We start from the raw sequence: 26,027 nt of genomic DNA, 5'->3' as shown, positions 1-26,027 counted from the left end.
AAAAAAAGGAAAAAAACATCTATGAACGCTTTCAGCAGTGTAAAGTCGTTGTTAACACATCAAAATATATTATCGCAAACTCGAAATAATCTGAGTTAAGTCTAAGGGGCTGTCAATTGGGTTAAGATATTGTAGTGATATAAAGAACATAAATAGTAAGGTTATCTACATAATTAAAATTGTATTTATTCAATAAATTTGCAGGTGATTTTTCAGTAATTTGTGGTAAATGTGTATAAATACAATGAGCACCGTTTAAAAAAGTAAATAATATGCGAACGTTACTACACGAAGCGAAGAATATAATATGAAAACAATTTTTTTCAAATATTATTTTAAGCACGTAATATTTTTATATTTACAGACCTTATTTTGATTAAACACAATTTAATATGTAGCAAAAAATACTAGAGTATTCGAAAATCATTAACATTCAAAATAGAACCTATACAGGTTGATCATCATGTTTATATTTATTATATCTAAAACCACGTTTCATATTCATAGTTGATCACAATATGCTTATGTCTTATAATATTTTAGAAAATGATAGGTACTAATATTATTGTAGTTAATATGGATCAAACGTTTCTTAAATAAAAACAATGCAATATTAACATTTTTAGATAATATGTACTATCTACCATGGTCAGTGGAAGATTTTGGGATTTAGACTTAAGTGAAATGAATCAAACATATTTTTTTACCATTGTCTGTTCAAAATCAAAAGTATATAACAAGTAATTTATTCACGGATGGATGACCATTTCGTTAAAGAAACAAAATAATGTAAAACATTCAAATATAAGACACATGTATATGCATATGTAGTTTATTGAATTTTTCAAACTGTAACAAATAATATAATACAATATAATAATAATAATATATATTTTAATATTACAATATTTTTTTGTTTAACAACCATGTACAAATTTAACTAAATTTCAGTTGATATACAAATGAGCGAATCGTATAAGTTATTTTAACAAATCATATTCTTTTGATAATTATCAAATGTATAGTTTATTATTATTAGGTAATTACAATAATATTTCATTACACTTGTATTTTTAGAATTTTTAGATTGGCACCATATAGTAATAGATTCGAATTTTAATTACACCAAATTAAAAAAGATTTTTTATTAAATATCCTCACAGATTAATTAATTATTAACATAAAATGATAAATTTATATTTTATACTACTATAATTTAATCAACTACCAAAACAACGAGTACCAATAAAAAAGTTAAATAATTACCAATAAGCTCTACGGTCGTCAGTAATAATAATATGTATTAAAGCAAATAATATAATTAAATAATTTGTAAAAGTTAAACATCTTTGAAACTGTTGATTGACTGCTGATGATGAACTGCTAAAAGCTAATTGAGTTTACTATGCGCCAATTTAAGATTGATAATAAAGTATTAAATTTTTTTGACAAAATATATTTAGGTTTAAATCTAATTTCATAAATCAATATCATCATTCGGAAATGTGAGTAATTAATTTAGAATAATCGTTAAAATACATTTTTAACCCATTGTATTTACACTATAATATATACATAAATTGTATAGGTACTACCAATAGTTTAATTTACAGCCATTAATAGTTAATATTTTAATTTTACTGACAAGGTAAAAATAATTATTTTGTCTCGTATTCATTAGTTAATTATAATTAAGCAATTTCACGCCCATTTTTATTTTAATAGTGTTTCATTCGAATCCTAAATTTTAGAATTTTAAGTAAAATAGCCCTAAATGTATTTAAAACCATATTTACAAACATTTAGATTTGTTAAGCCAAATAATTGAAGATTCTGAGCGGAGCGATAAATGTTTTGTTTTATAATGTGTGTATAATGTAATGATGTTATTTTTTTTTCGTCTGAAGACAAATAATTGAAAAAGGCATATAGTAGAAACTATTCTCAAATTTTCAACTTTGAGGGTAACAGCTTCTGATATCAAATGGAATTTTGAATACATTTAACATAATAAGATAAAAATAAAGTATTCAAATACTTATTCATGTGAAAACTACTTAAAAGATTTGTAAAAATAATAATTATTATTAATTGGATCAAATTGAATCTTGTTGGTACTTAATAGTAAAATAAAAAAAATCTAGTATTTTCTTAATAATACGCGGAAAAAATAAAACAAAAAAAAATATTCGGAAATATGGAAGTATTTACACAATATTTTACAAAATCGATTTTGTTATTTTGTATTACCCGCTGGTGAATTTCGTTGAAACTTTTCTCCGTTGCGTTATTTTATTTTTTACTATACTTATAATAATAGGCTATAGGTAGTTCAATTTTCCAAATATTTATATTAATTGTTAGCTATTTATATCATGAATCTAATCAAACCATTACATGATACATCGATATTGAATTATAGGTTAACAACAACAATACTCCATTCTAAATAAATCCCTAATAGCAATATTTAATATCTCTAGCAATATAGCCGACAGACTATTACAGCTCAGAATTGTTTCTTATCGTACATGTTGACTTACAATTGAATTACAATTTAACACATCCGTTACAATGACCTTCTGGACGAGGTGTAATATTTGATACCTACCATACAGTAAAGCGACTTTTTTTTTAAAAATGAGAACCAGCCTACTTTATTATTGGTTATTCAATTTTTTTTTTTTTGAAAAACCTGTTATGCACGAATACTTTACTTGCCTATCTCTTCCTGTCAAAAGATTATCTAAAATACATTATTATTACAAACCATAGTTACATAATCACGTATACAAAAAAATCAAATTATTGTAAAATAGAAACATGGTTAGTACCTTATTACACTGCGTGATAGTAAAACATAAATGATGTTATTGTAAATAAGTTAGCATTTTATCAGTGTGTAGGCTTAGTGTAAGCACTTAATAATTATACCGTTGAATAATAGTTATTGATATATTATATATATTTATTAATATATATATATATAAATTATCTTTTATATTTCCTCGATATTTTCCAACATTATTATAATGGGCTACAGTTTTGAGTTCAATAGTACCTACATGCATTTTAAAATATTTTGATACAGGTTATTTCCTTGTCCAATTTTTGAATTTAGATTTAGATACATCCGACATTTTGAAAAAAATAATTTTCTAATAAATAATAATTTATAGTGAAATGGGTGGTTTTCATTTCTTGTAAAAAAATAGTATTTATTGACATAGGACAACCCAGTTTTAAATGACATAAAAAAAATAATATTTAAAAAATATACTTTCTTAAAAATTCCAAAAATTCTATTTAGTCTAAAGGGTTGAGTTTGCTTATTGAATCACTATATAATACATAATATATTAATATCTAATTTTTTAAACGGTTTAAACATCCTTTATAATATATGTGTATCTACAATTGTACCAGTGCCGGTATTTCACTAAAAGGTAACCCTTTATTAAGGTCACACTCATTTTATAAGGTTTAAAAAACTTTTCAATAATATTATGACTAAAAACCATATTTTTTGGATCTATATAGTGTCAATATTAAATAAGTTTATTATACTTAGAATGTAAGACCAATTTCTGATCGATAACAGCAAACGCAACTAAAAATATTTCAAAATAGTGGGTTATTTTAATTTTGTTAATCAGTATAAAACAGTTACAAGTATTTAGCAAACAGAGATATTTAACATAATATTATTTTATGCTATTTAGACAACGCTAATCATTTTTCTATTTTATTTATGCATTCTATATAGTGTATGTTCTTAACTTTTATATAAAACAAAAACTATATAATTGTAACGAACATAAAACTGTTATTCATGAGTTTATGACTCTGCAATTTATAAAATATAATCCCTATAACTAGGTGTTAATGTATTCTGTATTATAAGAAAACTCAAATAATAATAATTCGTGTTATTTGTGTAACACTAATTTTACGTATAAAATCGGGTTGAAACCTAATGGTATACTAAAAAAAAATACCTCACATTTTAATGCCGTGGCATTTCCAAGGTTAAACATTATGAAGACGGAATAAGATCAGAATTGCATTTATCTTGAGTGTCATATTCTTTGCCTAATATAGGAAAGTAACCGTAACCTCAAGTCTATAACTTAATGAGCAAACTTAGTATATATTATAATATATAAATAATAATAAACATATAATAATAATATATATATATATATATATTATTTAAATATTTTATGAACACATCGAAAGGTATGATGAAATGTCAAGGAGAATAAATTAAATTCAAATAATATCCAATAAAATCGAATAGCTGTGGGCTGATGTCAACCTCGCACCAATTAAAATAATATAACCATCTAAACTGTAGGTTTTTGACAATATTCCCTCTCTTAGTAATATAATGTCAAAGGGTGGTGAAAGGATGGAAGGACGAAGGAGATGTCCAGTGTGACGTGACCTAATAACACGTAGGACGATGACACTGCTGCAGGACCAGTAGTAATCGAGGAAAAAAAATTATTTTTTGTCACACCAACTCTCTCCGGACGTCACTCAGGTCACTATGATCAGACGTGTTATCGCAACGACGTATTTGTTTGTGATTGTTCCTCGAAAAAAGACAAAATGGTTTACACTTTTTATAATAGTTATTGTAAAATATAATTGTTTAATATCATAAATAATGATACGTATTGCGTTGCGTTACAATAAAATTAGGTACACAAAAACAAAAAAAGTGAGTTGTAACATTATAAAACATCATTATTATTGATTATAGGTTTAAATCGATTATCCCGTTTTAATAATCACTCATCGCACAACCATAGTCGTCGCTACAAGAAGGATAATAATATTTACTAATGAAAAACAAATATTTAGTGTTAATACGGTCCTTTTTTGTAATTTTTACATTATTTTTTTAACGACTGGTCCTCTCTTGAACTTTAACGGTATTTTTAGTCCCACCGCTCCAAAACTCTTTCCCTCTCTTTATACATATATAATGCGTATAGCACAATGTTTTAAGTGTTAGTATTTTCCCTTTTTAAATAACTGCGTCAATAGCTTTTAAATCATGTTTAACTTTAAGTTCATATTTATGTATTTTAACGATTTTTTCCCCTTGAAAATTACTATAAATTTCTTGCACTAAAACAAAAATAATGTATATTATATTATACAATTCAATAAATATTTTAACAAAATATTGTTTTACCTTATCTTATTCCAATAATATTTTTTTTTTACTTATTGTAGCTATATTAAAACCATACTAAGAATTACAATTTAAATTAAAAATTACTCTTAACCTTTTCTTTAATCAAATTTAATAATTATCAGAATTAAAGCTTTACAGTACATAAATAATTTAAAGCTACAAACTAACTCCGCGTATTGGATCCATTAAAAACAAAAATATTTATTACACGAAAATTGAATAATTCCTTATATAATTAGTGACTGCTGACTAAAGTTTGTATATTCATAATAATATATCCATTAAAATGTAAAGCATTTTTTATTCGCCCTGGTATTAGAGACTAGTAGATATTATAGAATTCGATTCTTACTTTGCATTTCGTTTTGAAATAAAAACATATTTTTCTTTTAAATAAGATAATATTAATAGAAGTCCATTAATAGAAGTAAAGAAAAAAATATTTCTAATCCATTAATATGATGTTTCACACCCCCCCCCCTCCCCCACCCATCCACGCTTGTTACCACCGTCCGTTTTTCAATCGTACAACATACTAAATTTGGGGCCAAAGGAACCAATTTTATGTTGTTAGTAAGTTTTTATATTAGAGTAGGTGTATTAACGCAGTATCAAACTTTATGTACATAATTCGCTTAACAATTTGTGTCTAAAAATAAACGTACACCAGGTATACAGATAATGTTCTTCGCTATATAGGGATCATTAAGTTAATAGGAAAATAATAGATCAATTATTTCTTATATCAAAGCTATAACAACACAAAATTGGTTTGCATACCTATTTATAGAACATAATATTAGAATAAAATAGTAATATCGTGCAGTAGATATAGGTTATAGGTATAACCTATAATTTATCTTGGTTAATATGAACAATTATTTTAAAAATGGATTTCAATAATAACGTTCAATTATTTCAATAAATATCATTTAATTGATATTCAAAATTTTCAATATACGTAATAAACTTTAAATTATCGCAATTCAAATAGATCAACTACAATAATAATATGTCTAAATATTTCATCCAATAATACAAGATAAAATTTTATTTTCTATACAATTTCAAAATAGTATTCCCACAACGTTTAATTAACTAATATTGTACTTTTTATTCATCAAAACATAAGAGTATCTGCAGTATAATAACTGGTTATTGTAAGTTTGTATTCAAACAATGGCTGTATAAAACACACATAAAATGAAATTGCACACAAACAAATATATACACATAATATATAGGCACAGCACATATAGTGAATTTTTGATATTTGGAAAGACTCCAGAGTATACTGATTCTAATGAATGAGGCATAATGTTGATCATAAAATTAAATAGGTGGTATGTTGGCACTATATTAACATGCATCAATGCATCGCGTTTTATCATATTATTATTGTTAACATATATTTTTATATAATTTACTTTATTTACATTTTAGTGGATTACAATTTAACGACGCGCATAAATGAATCGAGAATTGAAGTAGGTAAAGGAAATTCTAGGAAGTTTCAACGGAATAATATAAAACAATTCGATATTCAGTACCTGTCCTGCGTTACAGTACCGCCTATAAATTATTATTTCACATCGATGGCATGTTATGTAAGAATTATGAGTGCGAGAAGAAAAAGTGAAGTAGATCAAAGATCAATGAAAATATTGCAATTTTAAGTCTCGGCAGACTTATTCGTACACCCGCGCGTAACGAAGGAACACATTTAGAATGACTTTTTTCCATTACCTCGTTTTCGAGCCGGAACCATTATATATATGACGGTACTGGTCTACTCGCAATGTGATTAAATTGCACGGAGCGTAGGCACCTTTTGTTGACCCGATTTAGCGTTGTGGTTACTAAGTTTTAAGAACAGAAAGCCGTTAAAGAAAACCTTGGTTTAGTAACAAAAAAAAGAAAGAAAATGACGGAGAAAAATAATAGATCATTGTTAAATATTTTTATTTATAACAATATATTACAAGCATAAGCTTTATGCTTGATAAAATGGGCCACCATAATGTGAACTGCATAGTTTATTAATTTAAAAACAATGAATTTAGTAAGTTGCATTGATGCAGTATTTAATAAATTGAATGATTTCGAAAGATACAGTAAAACTCGTTGAAATAATACGAGTCCATTCATATGGTATAAATAATTTTGAAAACTTGCATTGTTCCAAGTCCTTTTCTAATAAAGTATCGAGAAGATATTATGTCTTAACTCTTAAGTACAAAACATAAATTTCATTTGTTATAACGGATGTACGTCGTCTTGAATCATAACCTGCAAAGTTATTATATGTGGTACCTATTAAATGATAAATTGGCAAGAGAAAAGTCATATTATCTCATACAGAAAAAAATATGATGTCGTTAATGACCCGGCTTAACTACCATATGCTTAAGATCCGCACAATTTTATAATAGTTAAAAATGAAGAACTTTTGCTTGCTGCAAGATATTTTATTTTTATGATGTTTTTTTATTTTTCAAAACTCTTTTTACTCGAGAAAATCAAAGACATACGTTTTTCAGAAAAACTTATCTGTATAATATTATTGCTCATATCGTATTCACTAAATTTGTTTGAAAAAGTTTGAAATTAATTTACAATTACCCAGCGTTAAAACATTTAGTAATAATTTAACATTTAATTTAATACTGCAAGAGTCTTGTTACTTATATTATAATATTCACAAAATATTCATCATTGATCATACACAAATTTAATTAGAATGTCTAATTGAGAGCAAGATGAGTACGAATTGAATACAATTGTACTATAAAAATAATAATGCCGTTTATTTGTTGTGTTGTAAAAATATTATACATTTTGTATTATGTTTTTTTTTAATATTTGTATTTTAGTTAAAAAAATTAAATTTTAATATTTAAAAGCTGTTTACATTATCAATGTCTACAAAAATGAATTATTGTATTTTTAAAATATGGTTCTGAGTGAAACTCGGATTAGTAAAAATGTTTAACATTTTATTTAAAATAAAGTACATTTATTCGGTATATTTTTTGTTGCTATATTTACGGTTTACTTTTAAATAAATCGATTTCAAAGGATACTTATCTAAGATGTAATATTTTTTGTTTATAATTATAAATGCATATAGAAGTGGTGCATGAAACATTTGCATTTTTAAACGTCTCAACAATATTTTAAAACAAAATGACTGAAATATTATTGTAATATAGGATGGTAAATATATCGTATATACATATTATATTTTTTATTTTTTACGTATACTGATAAGTAAAAAAATGTTTCATTGAATCCTAGTTTGGTTCTTCATCGTAAGAAAATATTTAACTTTCAAACGTCATTTTAGTTATTATTATTTTCAGTCATCTGTCTGCTGTTAGAAGTACCAGTCGCCAACAACTTCTGGTGACGACCGATGAAGCTTATCAGTTCCAGTCATAGTCAGATATAATAATACGGCCTATTTATTTGTTGTGATGATTTAGGAAAAAAAATCCCAAGTGAAACAGGTGGCAGCTGATATAACGTTGTAATCTACACACTAAATTAGGCAATAACTACAACTGCTTTTCGGAAATTTCAAGTGCCAATGTTTTAATTTTTTCTTGAGATTTTACATTTCACGAAAACTTTGTGAGTATCATATAGGCTGGTTGTTTGTATAATATTCGTATTATATTATTGATATTGTTAAAATAAATAGTAAGAATAATATAATTTACTAAAATAAACAATAATATTTTTACAAACAAAAATTCGTGAATTCTAAATTGTTTTAGTGTAGTTCGATGTTTTTAGAACAGAAATTGGTTGAACATCGAGTTTGGGCCAAAGAACAAAATAATATTTTCTTTACCTTATCACTGTACATTCCGCAACCGGATACATATATATAATAAATATATATATGTGTATATTATATCCGTACAAACGTGGTTATACAGCAAGTTTTATAGAGTTTGCCATCATTATTGTTCAACAAATATTTAAATATGTAAAGTATGTATTTTCAGCGCCGACGTTAAGTCAAGTTAGACGATTAATATGTTTAAGTCACAGAGGTACTTGGGTCACGTTCATCTACAGCTTCGTGTTTTTGTTTTTTTCGACCGGCTGTTATGTGTTCTATTCGCATTCCGTAATTCGATTTTATAACCCTTTTTGTGGATGTCCAGTTGTAGGTAGTGAGTTTGCTACAACTTCGGTTTTTTGTTATACTTGTTTTCAAACCACGTTGTCATTTGTGAATGTTGTATTTGATTTGCACGAACTGTACGCAAACTATTTGAAATTCGACTGTTGCCTACAACTGGTAAATAAAGTTCAGTCTTTTATATATTTTTTTAATTTTTATTTCGTGCTTTAAAGTATAGGGTGTGGTGTTCTTTCGTAATAATTGGATGTTAAATATATCTATAATTATACTTGTAATATGTCATTTTAATTATTTGTAATAATATATTTATTTCAGGCTAAGGCGATTTAATATAATATTATTATGACTAATAGTTTATTTGTCTTAATTGTATATATTTTTCATCACTTAAATTTTTTACTACTATGTATAAAATTATTTCAATTTTTTTTTCCTTTGATAAAACGTATAGTATAATCTGGTGGAATATTCTTATTTTTGTCATCAGTTTTATTTTTTTGTTCTTCTATGAGACTAACATAATATTTTTTTCCATTTAATGTATTTCGAATTAATATTGCGAAATATAATATTGTGCATAGGTAGGTACGACCTATTATTAAAAATTCCATAGAAATTTTATTACTTCTATGGTTGAAATACTTCTAAACACATCTTCGGAAATAATAAATATAATGAAAACTAGGCAAAAAGATAGGTACGCAACTAAACCAAAGAGAACAAATCTATTTTTATTTTTTCAATTAATTCATTGACACATTTTTCATCTCCGTTACTACTGCAGGTTAACGTAAAATTGTCATAATGTAGGAGTAAATATATTAAAACATATTAATGTAAGGGTACCTTCATTAAAATATATTAAAATGAGACAGCAGTGGACAAAAATTAGACTGCTTCCTCATACCCTGAATTGGCGATGGGCACGTCGCAATGTTGTAGGTTCGTATGTAAAACAATTAGGGTCCTCGGTATGTGTTACGTATGTATAATAATATCGATACGTCTGTAACACACACATACACACACACGCACATACACACGCACACGCACGCACACGGCGCCCGATGGCTGAACGATATTTGTTTCCAGAACTAATGGCTGCGAGTTTTCAGGTCAGGTTTGGCAAATCCCCAGGAAAAACAACAAATAAAATCCTCAACCGTCCAAACACCGACGTTTTGTTCATGTCAATTATCGATGATCCCTGTTGCAAGGAGTGTTCTCCCACACACACACACACACACACACGTGTATTAAACACATAATAGGTAAACGCAGTATGTGTATACCCACATCCGTTACAAACAAGTTACAGACGTATCGGACATCATATAGATGATAAGGTTTTCACGTATCTTGTGTGTATGTCGGTGATCCGTGTTTAAGACAAAAGTTTAAGACTATAACCACATATCCCGATCGTCAGACATTCGTGCTATAATTCGTAATATTCTTCACAACATTATTATTATTATTATCCTTGTTTTTATTTTATTTTTTTTTTTTTTGATAAAACGTCTGAGAAACATTAGTTATAATCTAGAAATTCAGTTATTTCCATATAAAGTGGTTGTATAAACATTTTGAATAGGTATAGCGAGAAATCTAGGGTTTGACACGGAAATTATGTTTTGTTCTAAATTAGGTACATAATATAGGTATAAGTATAAAAAAATAAAATGTTTTCTCTGCAAATAAATGATTTTTTAGTGGTAGTAGTGTAGTAGATGTTAATGACATCGAGTCTCTCAGAAGTCGTTAAAATACAGAACACAGTATTTTTATTTTGTAAAAAAAAGGGTTTACCAATAATAAATTGAACAATAAATAAAATGTTTTCAAATCGGAAAAGTAAAATTGCTGTTTGTTTCTAATATATAGCCTATTTTTAATTACACTTATTCCTAAAAGTATTTTACCTACATCTTATTTTATGACTAATACAGATAAATACATTACTTACTTTGCTGTTATTGTAATTTGTAGTTCCATAAGTAATACATTTATAATCATCGTTTGAACTTACTTGTAAATAACAATTATCAGCCATTTTTTTTTTAATTGCCCCATATACCATCAAAACATCAGTACCTAAGTTAATTAACTATGATGATGTCGAAAGGAATATACTCATAAAAAAAGATATATGCTTGCATCAGGTTATAACTTATAAATTATAATATAACACTGTTTTGTATATATAGCCAAAACTATGTTGTCAATTGAAAGATTGTTTTCACTTACCTATATCATATCTAGTAACACAACCAAAATTAACATTTTGTGAAATTAGGCACTTGTAAAGAATGAACAGATTTTAAGACATTGGATCGTTAAAAATTAAAACGAATGTTAACTAATATATTATATAATGACTTACTCCGCTAATTGTATTAAAATAAAATATAAAAATGTTTATTTTAGACATCTTCTGGTATAATATTTCTATTATATTTATACAAATACTCATTTTTAAATCACATATGATAACATGAGAAGACGTAATTCTAACATTTCGTGTTCAGTGATGTCTCTGTTAAACAAACGGTTAAGATAATACTACATTTTCGTTCAGCAGTATCAATTTTGTACTGCTAGTTTTTATTTTACAGTAATTAGACCGACAATAAACTTTAAAAGTGAAAATAATATTCGTTTTTTTCTTATATATATATATATTAATTAACTAAAAGCGAGTTAAATAAAAATAAATAAAATATTACAATTTAAACAGTTCATAGCTTGCTTTAAAATTAAAGTATGAAAAAACCCGACTAGAGAACACAGATAATACACATACCTTCAAAATTTCATAGAAGGTTAATTTACTGCAATACTAAAGCTAATAACACAAAATGGATTTTGTTGAAAATTAATTGCCATGTTGAAAGATTGTCAAACACAACAAGCACTTGTAAGAGCTGATTTAAAGTGTATGGCTTAAAATATATTAGAAATCTTAATTAAAACATTACAGGTTAATTAAGTAATAATTTGTATTTATAATCATAATAATTTACTGTATAATGTTGTATTTTTCTCAAAAAATATATGAACTTACCGGTATACAATTAAAAATTTACATCCCTTTTGATTTCAAAATGTCTGAATATTCAGCCTGAAAACATAGAATAAATACATTTAAAAATTATGAAAAAAGTCATATCATACATAGGTACAGTCGAATGTGTAGATATTTTATTTTTAATTAATAAATCATAAAAGTTAATTTTATTTTAATAATCATTGTATAGATACATAAATCATATTTTAAAATTAAATTTATGTTACACACTTCACTATATAAAATATTATTAACTCAAAACAATGTGATAATTAAATTACAAAAGCCTTTCAAAACATTGAATAGTTATAGCGAGTTTTAATTATTTTTAGATTCACAAAAACGTAAATCAACGCGCGTTACAAGAAAACTATGAAAAGGATGGCGGACGTCGATAAACTTTCTTTACTTAAACTTATTTTACCGTGCTGTACAATAACCATTATTGTTATTTATTATAACATGCTGATGACATTTTTTCAACGACATTTTATACATTTTAAATTAATCATATTTGTAATAACTATATAATTTAATTTATCCTAAATAATGATGTTTAAATTATACTTATATAAGAAATTATATAAATTATTAGTGTATAACTGATTATGAAAATTAATACCTATAGTTGACAAATTTAACAGATAAAATATATCAAAGCCATTTAATTTTCAATACGTTATGTTTGGATACATCGAGTGCAATGTTCAAAAACTACTGATAAAAAAAGGCATGCATAAAATATGTTAAGTGAAGCAATTGTTTGATCATTTAGTTTCTGTAAACGATTTTTGTGTTGAAAGTTAGAAATCAAATAACAATTTAAGTTTAAAATATAAAAATTATTTAGTTTTGATCAATAATAAATGATCAGTGAATTGAGGATCATCTAAGTTCGTATTAACAATTTATTTATCTTAGGTAGGTAGGTACCTATAGGTAATTGGTAATAATATCAATGAAGTGAATATAGCAATGTATGCTTATGTTTTTTTGAATGGAGTTTTAATTAAAAACTTATTTTTATTTAATAATTATAAAAATATGTACAACTGATAAATGTAAACCTACTAATAATATTGTGCGTGCGGTTGTATTGTGAATTATATGTTATTATTTTGCATCCAATTACTGTAGTCATATTGAATGGCACAACACAACGTTGCAAAGCAAAAAAAAAAATCAATATGTCTAATTGTACAAAGATATAAATATAATAACAAACGAGTAAATTAACCTTTTATTATTTATTGGAACACATAGTATTTTGCTATTGAACTTGTAGCGCACCAAAGGCGGTCAGTATTTTAGTATGATGTTTGTCATTATGATACTTCATGACAATTGCATATTGTTATTATTGTGTTAGTATTTTAGACATAAAAATTTTTTTTTTAATTGTTTTTATTTTTAAAATTTAAGCATTCAAGGTTTTTAAACTATTTTTATGCAATTTTTTGTTCCCTAATAGTATTGAATCCGATACTAAGCATTTATCTTTTATCATTTTTTATAATTTCATTCAATTTTTAGGAAAAATAACTTTCATATTATCATAAAATAATATGAAATATAAATAATTATTAAAAAATTTTTTTTTAATAATTTTAAAATTTTATGATTTTGATTGTTACCAGTAACTGGCTACAGATTCTAATGGAAAATACCTATTATTACTTTTAAAGAAATTACATACAAAATTTGTCTTATTATTCATATTTATAAATAGTTTACAGTATATATACATCGAGTTTTATATTTAAAATGAAATGAAGATAATAATTGCCGTTAATTATTATAATTTACATTTAAAACAGTTAAAACCAAATTCATTAGCTGGTGATAAACAACGATTGAACCCTCCTTGCCACCAGAACATGGGTCCCAAAGACCAGTTCGTTTTATTTGTTAATGTCAACGGAGCAACCACGGGGTTGTAAATCACACGAGTATCTCGCGAGTGGTGGTGTACAGGGTGTTCTCTGCTCTTTTTCTTCTCTTATACTATTTCTTCTTCTTCTTCTTCTTCTTCTTCTTCTTCTATACGACAGCCACCACCGCTTCTCTCGATTGGATAATAATATACCTTTGCAATATCTACTCGTTCTCTCTCTTACCCTGTCTCTTACTCACTCTATTTCTCTCTCTCTCTCTCTCTCTCTCTCTCTCTCCCTTCCTCACACACACACACACACACACACACACACACACACACATACACACACGGCGAACAATTCCAAAGTTTCACACCGAAGAAATGTTGTTTATGGCTTTGCTTTCACCTTTGCGTCCCTATACATACACACACACACATACACACACCTGTGTGTATACATAATTTTCATCGCCATTCCCACCGGACCATCCACCTAAGATGGCGACAACGATTTTATAACTTGGTGGATATGGTACCTTTACCTCTACTCCCACCTGCTGCCGCTTAAAACCACACAATTCTGTGCCTTTGCTCTCTGCCTGAAGCGACTCGAGTTTTTGCACCTCCCTCCGGGGGCCTGCAGTCCACAGAGTTCATGTTATTTGGGTTTTGAAAAATAGAAAACGTTTAACGGTTGTTTTCTAGAAGTTCAGACAAATTAAGTTCTTAACTAATTTGTTCTTGACCATTTCAAAATATTTTATTATTGCATTAATAGCGTGATTTGTATTTAGTTATTAAAAAATAATAATAAAAATACATTTTTAGTATGTTATACATTTTGAGTACAAGATTAATGATGACATAAATTTTAAGTTATAAAAACTATTTTTTTATTTTAGATCGTATTAAAACGTCTTATAATTATTAATTAACAAATATTAGGTTGTTATTTCAGTAGGTAATATTTATAGTTAAGTCCGTGAAGTACTAACTTTGACTCAGGACTAAGTAGAATAGGAAGAACCTATGTTATTGATTCTTAACCAATGCCAATATTTTTAACTTATTTGGAAGAAATTTTGCTGACCTTATTTGGGGCACTAACCAGTTTCTTTTGATTCTATTTTCCACCCATAAAGCTTTTTTAAGTTTTGGGCTGAAACGTTTAATTAATCAACCCTATTACTTTAAAAATATTGGTGAAAGTTTAAAGAAAACCACACAAAAATATGCCTGCTTGAAGTAGCTTCGCCTAACTAAAAAATGTTTTTAAAATTAAAATGAATATTTAAAAATTCTAAAAATGATTTGACAACTTATATACCTATTCTTGAAATGAAATAAATTTAAATTATTTGTATGCATACAAATGTAAGTTTTTAAACTAATTTCAATCGATAATTTGAATCAATGTTAACATCATAAAATTAAATAAGGTTTTCAAAAAATTGTCATAAAATCGAATATTGTTTATAATGGCTTTTTTGACTTAATGATATTATTATTACCTGTGTTTGAATATTTTTTTTATACTTCGTCGATATGATTATGTGTGTATTGTACGCGAGAATTAAAAACATTAATGTTTATTAGTACTCAAATTAATTATATTATTTATTATTATTTCGAGTCCAAAATACATGGTAAATCAAATATAAATATAATTCATAATATTCATAATACGGTTTGATGGTTAGTTAATGGGTAAATGCATTGGTATTATAATATTATATTTAAATATTTTAGTAGTTAATTAAATTAAAATATAATTTGCATACATTAACACGACTTTTCAGTTACCTACCAAACGAAAAAATTGATTGATGTGTTTTGATGTGATGTGATTTAAAATATAAAATCAACGTAGAAAAAGTTTTACAAAAAAATTTAAATTGGTACATCTTCTATCAATTATATTAATTATACTTCCATTTAGTGAGTATTGATTGTATACTTAGTACTCAATAATCGATACATCGTCATCTACCCGGCTGAAGTACCTATGCATTAATTTATTAAATCAAAATAATTCATTTGGACCAGCAGGTGAACATAAACATTATCGGTTTCAATGGCGTATAATAGTTATTTTTATTGTAATCGATTTGGGGCCGAACGAAAAACGCCTCTTTTAACAATGTCGAATTATTTTCATTAAGGACCATTAATTTTGAACGTTCTGGAAATAGGAAAGACGCCTGAACGGAACCAAGGCAATAAACTAATGAATATAACGGTAGTTAATAATAATAAAGAAAAGCATATAATTACTAACAAACTTGATAGAATATTGGCGCCATTGCTTTCAGAATTAAGTTTTTTTCGCGAAACGTGTGTTAAAAGAAAACTATGCCATTATAATGGGGTTTTTTTTATGTTGTTCGGGTGATGTTAAAGCCATGTTACATATTTTATATTCGTAAATTATTATTTACTGTAATTATAGATAAAAACGTAGTATTTACTCATTTTCTAAAATATGAAATAACTACATTGTAAAACGTTAATATAGTGTTCGTAAAATGACAGTATTTTCCACGTACGAGCTTATTTTTTATACTTGCATAATATACACTATTCCTGCAATACTAATGCACAACGATAATACTCGTATACCTGAATATTTTTTTACATTTTTTGTAATACATTTTTAACCTTCTCATTCCTATTAGTACATAGTATCATTTTTTTTTTGTAAATTAAACTGATATGGTGTACAAATTATATTTATAATTCAATATTTTGGACTTCGTGAATTAATATGGACAATTAACAAACACAATATTATTTCTTGGAAATTATTTATCAAAAATATGTTTTTAAGAAATTTATGACAGTTATATTTGACTTTGAGTTGTATTTACAATTCAAATTTCTGAAACTAGGCCATCGATTTCAAATCAAAATTACCACAAAAGTGATTTATCTTGTGAATTCTACAAAAAAAAAGCTGGTCAGCTATAACAATATATTGAGATCGGATATTTCAACTCGTCTCGCTTTGCTCACTTCATAACAGGACAGTGATATATGATAATCTTAACTTTTAAGATAACTTCATACAAAAAATACACTTTCAAATAATACCTCATTTCGAATGTACCCAATCTTTACCTAATATATATAACCCGTCGTCTAAAATAAAAATTGTCCAAAGACCATTTAACAAAATGTATTACTATAGTGTATATTGAAATAATAATGTTAAATAAAATAAATAACCTTAAATGTAGATTACATATTATAATGTCCAGATCGGCCCCGGGGGTTTTTTGTATAATATACTAGTGTAGTGTCAATTTGAAAGTTAAATTTTATAATTTGGAGTAAGTAGAAAATATGTAATAGGCCATTTAGAATTTTTCTATATATTCATTGTTACAGCCTGTTTTACTAATACATAACTAGTAAATAAAATTAATGTTCTAATTCATATAAATGTAAAAAAAATTAAATATACCTATACCTATTTGTACTTAAAAATATAAGAGAATCATTTATTATCAACCTATCTACATGTATGACTCACGAGCATTCATGAAAATACCTGATGTCGACTATTCAAACATGTTAAATATAATGTTTTAACACACACACGCTGACCAATCTGCATACTTGCATTTATAGTCAAGATAACTTTGATTAATTTTCGAGGTAAAATGTTAATAAGAAAATACAAAAGGCTAGAAATGAATTAACTTTACTTACTCTGTTGAAACATCACACGAGCATAGGATGAATCATGTTTAATGGGGTGCAATGTGGTGGGTATGAAAAGATAAAAAATGTGTATTCCGTGACTCAAATTCTTGTAAGGTGAAACTTAATCGTAAAACATTAACTGAGAGGACTTTCATAAATTTGTATTTTCTAAAATATAATTAATGTTACCTTTCATATAATTGAAAAAAGTTAAATAGTTTATACCTATTTGTAATTGATATTTTTTATTTGAAATTCAAGGTAAGCATGAACGAGCACATTTAATCGTGTACGTAATTTTCTTTTTGTAAGAGATATATTATCTTTGATTAGCTATCCAATTGAAAGTTTTCAAAACAATAAAAGTCTAAATTGTTCACTAAACATAATATTATTTACAAAAATATATTATATAATGTATATAGTATATTATATTAGTATTAACAATCCATCCTTGAAGAACATTTAAAAAAGTAGTATTTTTTAACAAATACAATTTTCAGTTACAATTTTTATACATTTATTTATTGGAGTCTGAGATTTAACCACAATGATAATTAGCAATACACATTTTAGTTTCTTGTATTTTAGATTCTGAGCAGAGAGAGGGATGTATTGATTTTGCAATGATGTTTGTTTTTTTTTTATGTGTCTGTCATCACTTTTTGGGATATTAAATGTGCTTTGATTTTCTTCAACAGCATCTTTTCTGGTTGAAAAAAGTATTGTATGTACTTAATATTTTACTGAATGCTTATATCCTCGTTTTCTATATACCATTTAATTTTTTTGTTAAACTATTTATAAGCAAATAACATTTACGATGATAATTTGTTTTTTTTTAAACGTATGTCGAACAAAAATATTTTTGGTCAAAAAAATTGAAATTGTAATACAAGATTCCTCGTAAATTGTGATTAGTGGAAATTAAAAAAAAAAAGTTGAACGTAAATCATTTTTATGAGCATTTGAATTACATTTTCAAATTATTTAGTCAGAAATTCAAAAAAAAAATTTTTATTTAATACCTACCAGATCCTTTACATGTCTACATACCTTTATAATAAATAAATAGTTTTGTTGACGGTCTTCCCCGTGTAGTCACTTTGCTGTGTAATAGTATGTCATGAAGTAGGTTGGTTAATTCAATTATTTGCATAGTAAAATTGATAATATAATTGCAAAAGAAGAAATTTTTTTACTTTTTTGTATAGATGGTACGAAATATTATCTTCTATAAACACATGTAAATTTGAATTTAACTTTCTGATAAAAAAAAAATTGAACCCGTTATTCTTTTTTATTTCTACTTGAAAGTTTTATTTTAACGTGAATTACATTTTATAAAAAGAAAACAATTTAAAAATGAATAAAAGTTGTATTTAAACTCAAGTACACGGAAGGTTAACGGAAAATATGTTCTTGTTTTTCGCGTAACTAGAAAATTTGAAGATTTTTTGCAATCTAGATTTTATTAGAAAACTTAAATATTGCATTACACATTTTCAATAAGCATTCTTAGAATTTTTAATTTGTCTACATAGGTACTCTGTAATTATAGTTAAAATTGGAAAATACTAAGTGCTATTGCAAATTAATATAGGTATTTCGTAAAATATATAAAATATAATTTTTAGTTTTTCAAGAAAAACTAGGTCTATAGAATAATTAGCCACTATCTTTATTCTTTTTTAATTGTGTAAGAAATAAATATGTTTTTGTATTAAAAATAAGTACATTTGAATTACCATTTTATTAATTATAATTATCTAGAATTACTAAGAAATCTTATAAAATGTTTTAAGCCCAGGTATCAACAAATGAAATACGAAAAAAAATGTTTAATTAAGACACTGGATTAGACCTATTCGAACACCATATATCCACCCGGCTGCATCCGAGTTGGGTCCCGAATTTATAATTGCTACACTAGTTGGGTCCCGAATTATTTTAGGTACTACACTAGTTGGGTCCCGAATTATTTTAGGTACTACACTAGTTCGGTCCCGAATTATTTTAGGTACTACACTAGTTCGGTCCCGGATTTTTATAGTTACTACACTAGTTGGGTTCTGAATTATTTTAGCTACAACACTAGTTCTTGAATATTTGTTGGTAAGTACTACACTGTACTAACATTTTCCTTCCCATTTTAACAGACTGTCTATCATTTATTTAGACCACAGGTATGGTTAAAAATGTTTTTACAGTTTTTTTTTAACCTAACCAACTCGTCGAGGTTTAACCGGCATTTATCGCTGTTCCAGATAGTTTATTATAACATATGTCAAAAATTATCAGATATTCCCGATAACATTGAAATTATTACACGAATGCTCGAAAACCACTTAAGTACGTCTTTTTTTATTACGAATATCCCAATAGGCATATTATATACGTATAAGTACTTTTCATTTACTTTTCAATTTAATAAAATTGTATTAATATTATTGTATAATATTTAAAATTATTAAAATATTTTTACTAACTATCAATTACTTATACTTTAATATTTAAAAATAACTGTAAAAAACATTTTTAACCATACCTGTGGTCTAAATAGATCATAGACAGTCTGTTAAATTGGTATGAAAATGTTAGTATAGTGTAGTACTTACCAACAAATATTCAGGAACTATAATAATTCGGGACCCAACTAGTATAGTACCTTTAAAAATTCGGGACCCAACTAGTATAGCACCTTTTAAAATCCGGGACCCAACTAGTACACTACCTGCGATTAGCTCCTAGAATTCGGGACCCAACTCGGATGCGCCGATCCACCCTATATTTTATTTAGTATGTTTTGACCGTCAATGTAAATTAAAATAACTATAATGTATAGCTAATATTAACAAGAAAAATTAATTAATACATAAACAAAAATAATGTATTTATCACTCTTACACAGTAGAGAACTGATTAAAGTATACCAAGTTTAGGTTTTTAATAAAGTTACATAATAATACACAAATGCATCAATGATAAATTACATCGGCAACAACTACAGTAAGTTTGATTGAAATTATGTGAATGATAATAACAGTATTATTTAAAAGTCAAATTATTTAGTCAGCTAATATAAATTAAATAAAAAGAACCAATATAGGTATCTATGTAACATTATAAATTATTAGGTGCATCAGCATACCTATTTATTACTCAAACGTCAGAAAATGTAAGTAAAAAGTAGTTAATTGCATATCATACAAATAGAAACGTGAAAGTTTAATGTGGCAAGTAATTCTGGACACTGAATATATCAATTTATTTATTTAAAAATGAAGCATTTATCTAATATTTTCTAAATTTGATCTAAAGTAGATGTTCCTGTAAAATATAGTTGTTTTAGTTAACTCGTTAAATATAATCACTCCATGTGCAAAATAACAGTTTGTTAAATAATTTTGAATTGACTTATGCGTCAGATAATCTGGTTATCTTTAAATAACATATATTCGAAGCGTTAAGCTCATGAATTATTATGACGGAGCTTTAACATTGCTATGACGTATATTTAATTATGTATATATTATTGAACAACGATGGTAAATGCGCAGTAATATCAGAAAAATAGTGTCTAGTACGTATTTTTACCATTTCGGGTATTGCTTGAAAACAAATTCAAATAATAACTCGCTTGAACATGGTTTGAAATACTCGTACTTTATATTGCTCGATAATAATACAAATTTTCCATATAAAATAATGTATTTCAAAAACGTAAAATATACAAGCTGTCGGGTAAAAATATACATATATTTATATTTTAAACTTCTGAAAGAAGGAAATTATACAAATAATATATATTTTAAAATTTAAAGTTCTTACATTTATTCAGAACACTTCCTTTTGGTGAAACAGTAGATACTTTTAAATCTGTATTCTTACGCATTATTACATTTATTATATTTGACAAGATAAATTATATTTGTCAGACATGGGATAAAAAAAAGTTTTGGAACTAGGTTATATAATTATTACAGTTTTAAATTAAAACAAGCGCAATGTAGTTGATTATATTGTTTGTAATAATTGACAATAGTAAATAAAACCGTTTTTGTCCAGTAAAAAAGCACCCAAATATTATTTTGCTTTAAAACAGATAAATACATTTTCTACTTCAATAGTTGACAATATTTGCATATTTGATACTTGTATTAATATTTAATCAACAATTAATTTTGTCAACACAACTGAACAAATTATAAACATTATCGAAATTGAATTTATCAAATTTTAACCCAACTCAATAAAAATACATATGATACCGTGCTGGTGGAACCAAATAAGATACACTGACACACTGATTATTGTTCAGTACCGCGGATGAACAATATTTGAATTAAGTCTTTCCCTATTCTATACTGAAAACCAATATTATATATAATGCAGGGCTTGAAATCGATTTTAATTTTTGAATATCAATAAAAATCAAGCAAATGAGAAATCAAAAGTAATATCAAAATCGACATTCTTTTAATGACAATTTAAATTTTAAAATTGATTTTGAAATTGGAAACATAACAAATTCAATATATAATGTATATCTAAAAATAATTATAATTGTATAATTTATAATTTTGTATACAAATAGACTTAAAATTTAAATTAAAAATTTAATAATAGCCTATAGGTTTAAAATATTGTTCATCTGTAGGTTGAGAATACGTAACGACTAACATTTCATTTTCTCTATCCAGTTTAACAGCCAAGTGTAATTACAAATATGTATAATAAATGCTTGAACGTCGACAGATTTCTCATAGGTAGTTGGAGACAAAAATAATAATTATGAAATGTAAAATTGATATTTTAAAACTAAAAAAAAATAAAAATTATGAAATCAATACATTATTTTAAATTGTAATAAAAAAAAATATATGTATATATATATTATATATCGACAAGTGAAATTATTGAAATTAAAAATGATCATTATTTTGGTTTGAATGGCTGACATAACTCAGCTAAATCTTAATACCTCATCATAGTACGTCAAACACTGTACCTCCTATAAGTTATAATACTTAAAAACTGAACTTGACATTAGGAGCTTAAAGCTCGTGGAACTGACCCAATCAGTTATAGTTCTTATTGCCACTCAGGAAAGGTGTTTAACACAATAACACCCCTTTTAAATTGCAGTTGGGTGTCGTTTTAAACATATATATATATTCCAAGGAGAAATAAATAATATTGACGAATAGATGTAATTTAAAAAATAAACTAAAAAACATCCTAATATGCAGTATATTACCAGCAAATACAGCTTACTTAAAGGCTATACTCACTGTAAGTAGGTACTCAAATTTTCGAGAAATATGCAATTCGTGTTTCAATAATCGTACACGAAATATATTATACACCACGACATACCTAAATTAAACAATGGCATGACCTTTGCATTCATAAGCACGTAAATTAAATTATTCAAGACACAGACAACATAAAACATTTACAGTTAGTAGGCTTATATTATGATACTATTCACTATGGAAGCAAATGAATTCTTTACAATAAATATTATTATTATTACTCGGTGCACTCGCAAATCTTAAAAATTCCAACACCAACAATGAAATAATACAAAATGCCGGAACAATGCTAATGGATGCGAATAAACAAATGAAATATATTACAAAGGTCCAATCGTGTGGGAAACAAAAGTAACGAAGCAACTGATAATATTCAACAATTATAATAAGACAAACAATAATATGTGACCAATACGACGAAGTAAAATGTAGGCTGCAAAATCGGTAGTTCTGCGAAATTCAGAATCGTATCAAAAACATCGATCGTCATCAGAAACTTAGACATTTATTTTTAATGATACCTAATTAACTGTAGTCAATTTTACTAAAATCAATCAAGATATTATGCCGATGGGCAAGGTCTGCTTTTATAAACTTTTTTCATATTTGATTTCAAAAGTTAAATTTAATTTGGTTTTGATATTTTTTTGTATTTGTTACTTTTTGAGTGTTGGAAAATAATAACGAAAGTTTTGTTATTATTGTCTGCAAAACATTTCAAAGAATAAAGTAGTCCTATTCAAAAATTTAACCGGTTAACAAAGCTAATTTGTAGAACATTGAACGCATATATAGTTTATACAAGCGAATTAAAAGTCGAGAAATTGGTTTATACAAAAATCGTTTTATTCTACACATTATTTCCACTTCATTTTTAATTTTGTTAGTTTATTTATAATTTTAAACGTCTCGAAATTGGGTAGTTTCGTACTAAAATTGTGCACAAAAATTAATAAAGATATAAGAAACGAAAATAATATATCCATTGTGTAATTTATGACCAGAGGGCGTTAGCGCTACGCGATGATAAATGCAAAGTCCCCGGGCCTATAATAGGTGTGTCTTTTGAGCTAATTTGTCAAACGTAACCCTTTCTTTGATGTTCATCGGTTATATATTTTTTTTTACCCCTTTTGCGTTAATTTTGCACGCGAACTGGATACAGCCCCTTAATAATACATTGTCTGAAACTACGGAGACCGTACTAGTTTTTGCATCCGGATAATTTTACATGACCATAAAATGCGCATCTAATTTATTTTCGTTTCAACCATTAGTCAATCATACCATCCTCTTCCGTCTTATTACAGCCTTCGGTATCCACGTAAATTAAATCCCAATAGGCTAAAATTACATTAATTATAAATCACTTAAATCGAATGACAATTATGTTTTATTGTAATACATTTATTGCTAAATTAATTAAGTTTGTTATATTTCCGTATTTTATACTTTAACTCCAGCGATTATTCAAAACCAGATGTTCATTTATGCAAATTCTAGTTTCTGAGAACATAAGGCCATAAGCTTAGTTATAATCACATATATAGCTGGTAAGATCATTGATTTATATTATACGATATTCTAGGCATTACGAATAACCATATCATAACTTACTACGATAATAGTTTTGCGATTGTTTCAATAAACTATGTAGGTGGTAATATACACATATGGAAGTTATCATATGGTTTTAATCAAAACATTTGTCTTATAGATTAATTTGTGAACCAATCAATTTTATGATAATAAGTGAGTTGAAAGAGTATTGAAATAAAAATATTTATGTCGCCATAGTAAAAATATTAAGTAATAATGTATAAAGTATGATAAAATGCTATATAAAATATTATAATTTATTATAATGCTCAAATTATATTCGAGACCATACGGCTAATTATTAAAATAAAGAACCTGATGCTACCTAGTATAACATTTTACATGAAATGTGTAGGTATCAGCCATCAGGTGGTCGTTCATTTCCGTTTTTTGATACAATCAAGAATATTTCCCATCTATCTCCTATGCTATAAAGTGATTGGTATTCTTCAATTATTATTCCAATAATGTATATGATTTTTAAATAAATAAAATATAGTACCAAATTATTACAGAAATTTTCCAAAAGTTTTTATATGCGTGGATTAGTATTGGTACATGGTAGTTTAGTTTGGTGAATATAAACCAATAATTTTAAGAATGGCAAATGATGTACACGACAAAATCTGTAAGTAATTCGTATTTTAAAACGGACTTCGTGGAACAATATAAAATACGATTTCACTGTTAAACATAATATTAGTTTTATTTTATCATAAAATCATAAAATATTTGAAGTTGGCATTGTCTTTTAGTATGAAATATAACTAGTGCATCGAATATGTAATAAATATGATTTTATCGTAAAACTGTGGTTGCTATATTGAAGTATGCACTGAGAATATTATTAACTTAAAAGCGCAGGCGTGATTTTAAAGCAATAGTCTTTATCGGTTTTTAAATTCGTTTACTTCGGATGACAAATGAGCTTAAGACCTCTGGGATCACTATCTGTTGATGAAGTTTTCTGGTTTTTTTACACACCTAAAAGAAAGCACACAGATAGTATTTAATGCTAATCACCGGATACGTGGTTCTTCAAGCGTAAAAAGGTATAAATGATGAAGATTTTATTTTTGTTTAAATATTATAATATG

At 26.3% G+C, this 26,027-nt stretch overlaps 1 protein-coding gene across 3 annotated transcripts in view; it reads right to left on the bottom strand.

Moving 5' to 3' along the window:
• The window catches only part of LOC111034234, a 289,529-nt gene that overhangs the window by 232,244 nt on the left and 31,258 nt on the right, over positions 1–26,027 (bottom strand). For all 3 annotated transcript variants that reach the window (XM_022315353.1, XM_022315352.1, XM_022315354.1), the window contains exon 2: positions 12,430–12,486. The gene's annotated coding sequence lies outside the window, so the exon portion shown is untranslated. The remainder of the gene's footprint in view (positions 1–12,429; positions 12,487–26,027) is intronic.

Source organism: Myzus persicae, unplaced genomic scaffold (assembly GCF_001856785.1).
Source record: "Myzus persicae strain clone G006 unplaced genomic scaffold, MPER_G0061.0, whole genome shotgun sequence".
Taxonomy (NCBI): Eukaryota; Metazoa; Arthropoda; class Insecta; order Hemiptera; family Aphididae; genus Myzus; species Myzus persicae.
This window is presented reverse-complemented; position numbering and strand designations above follow the sequence as displayed.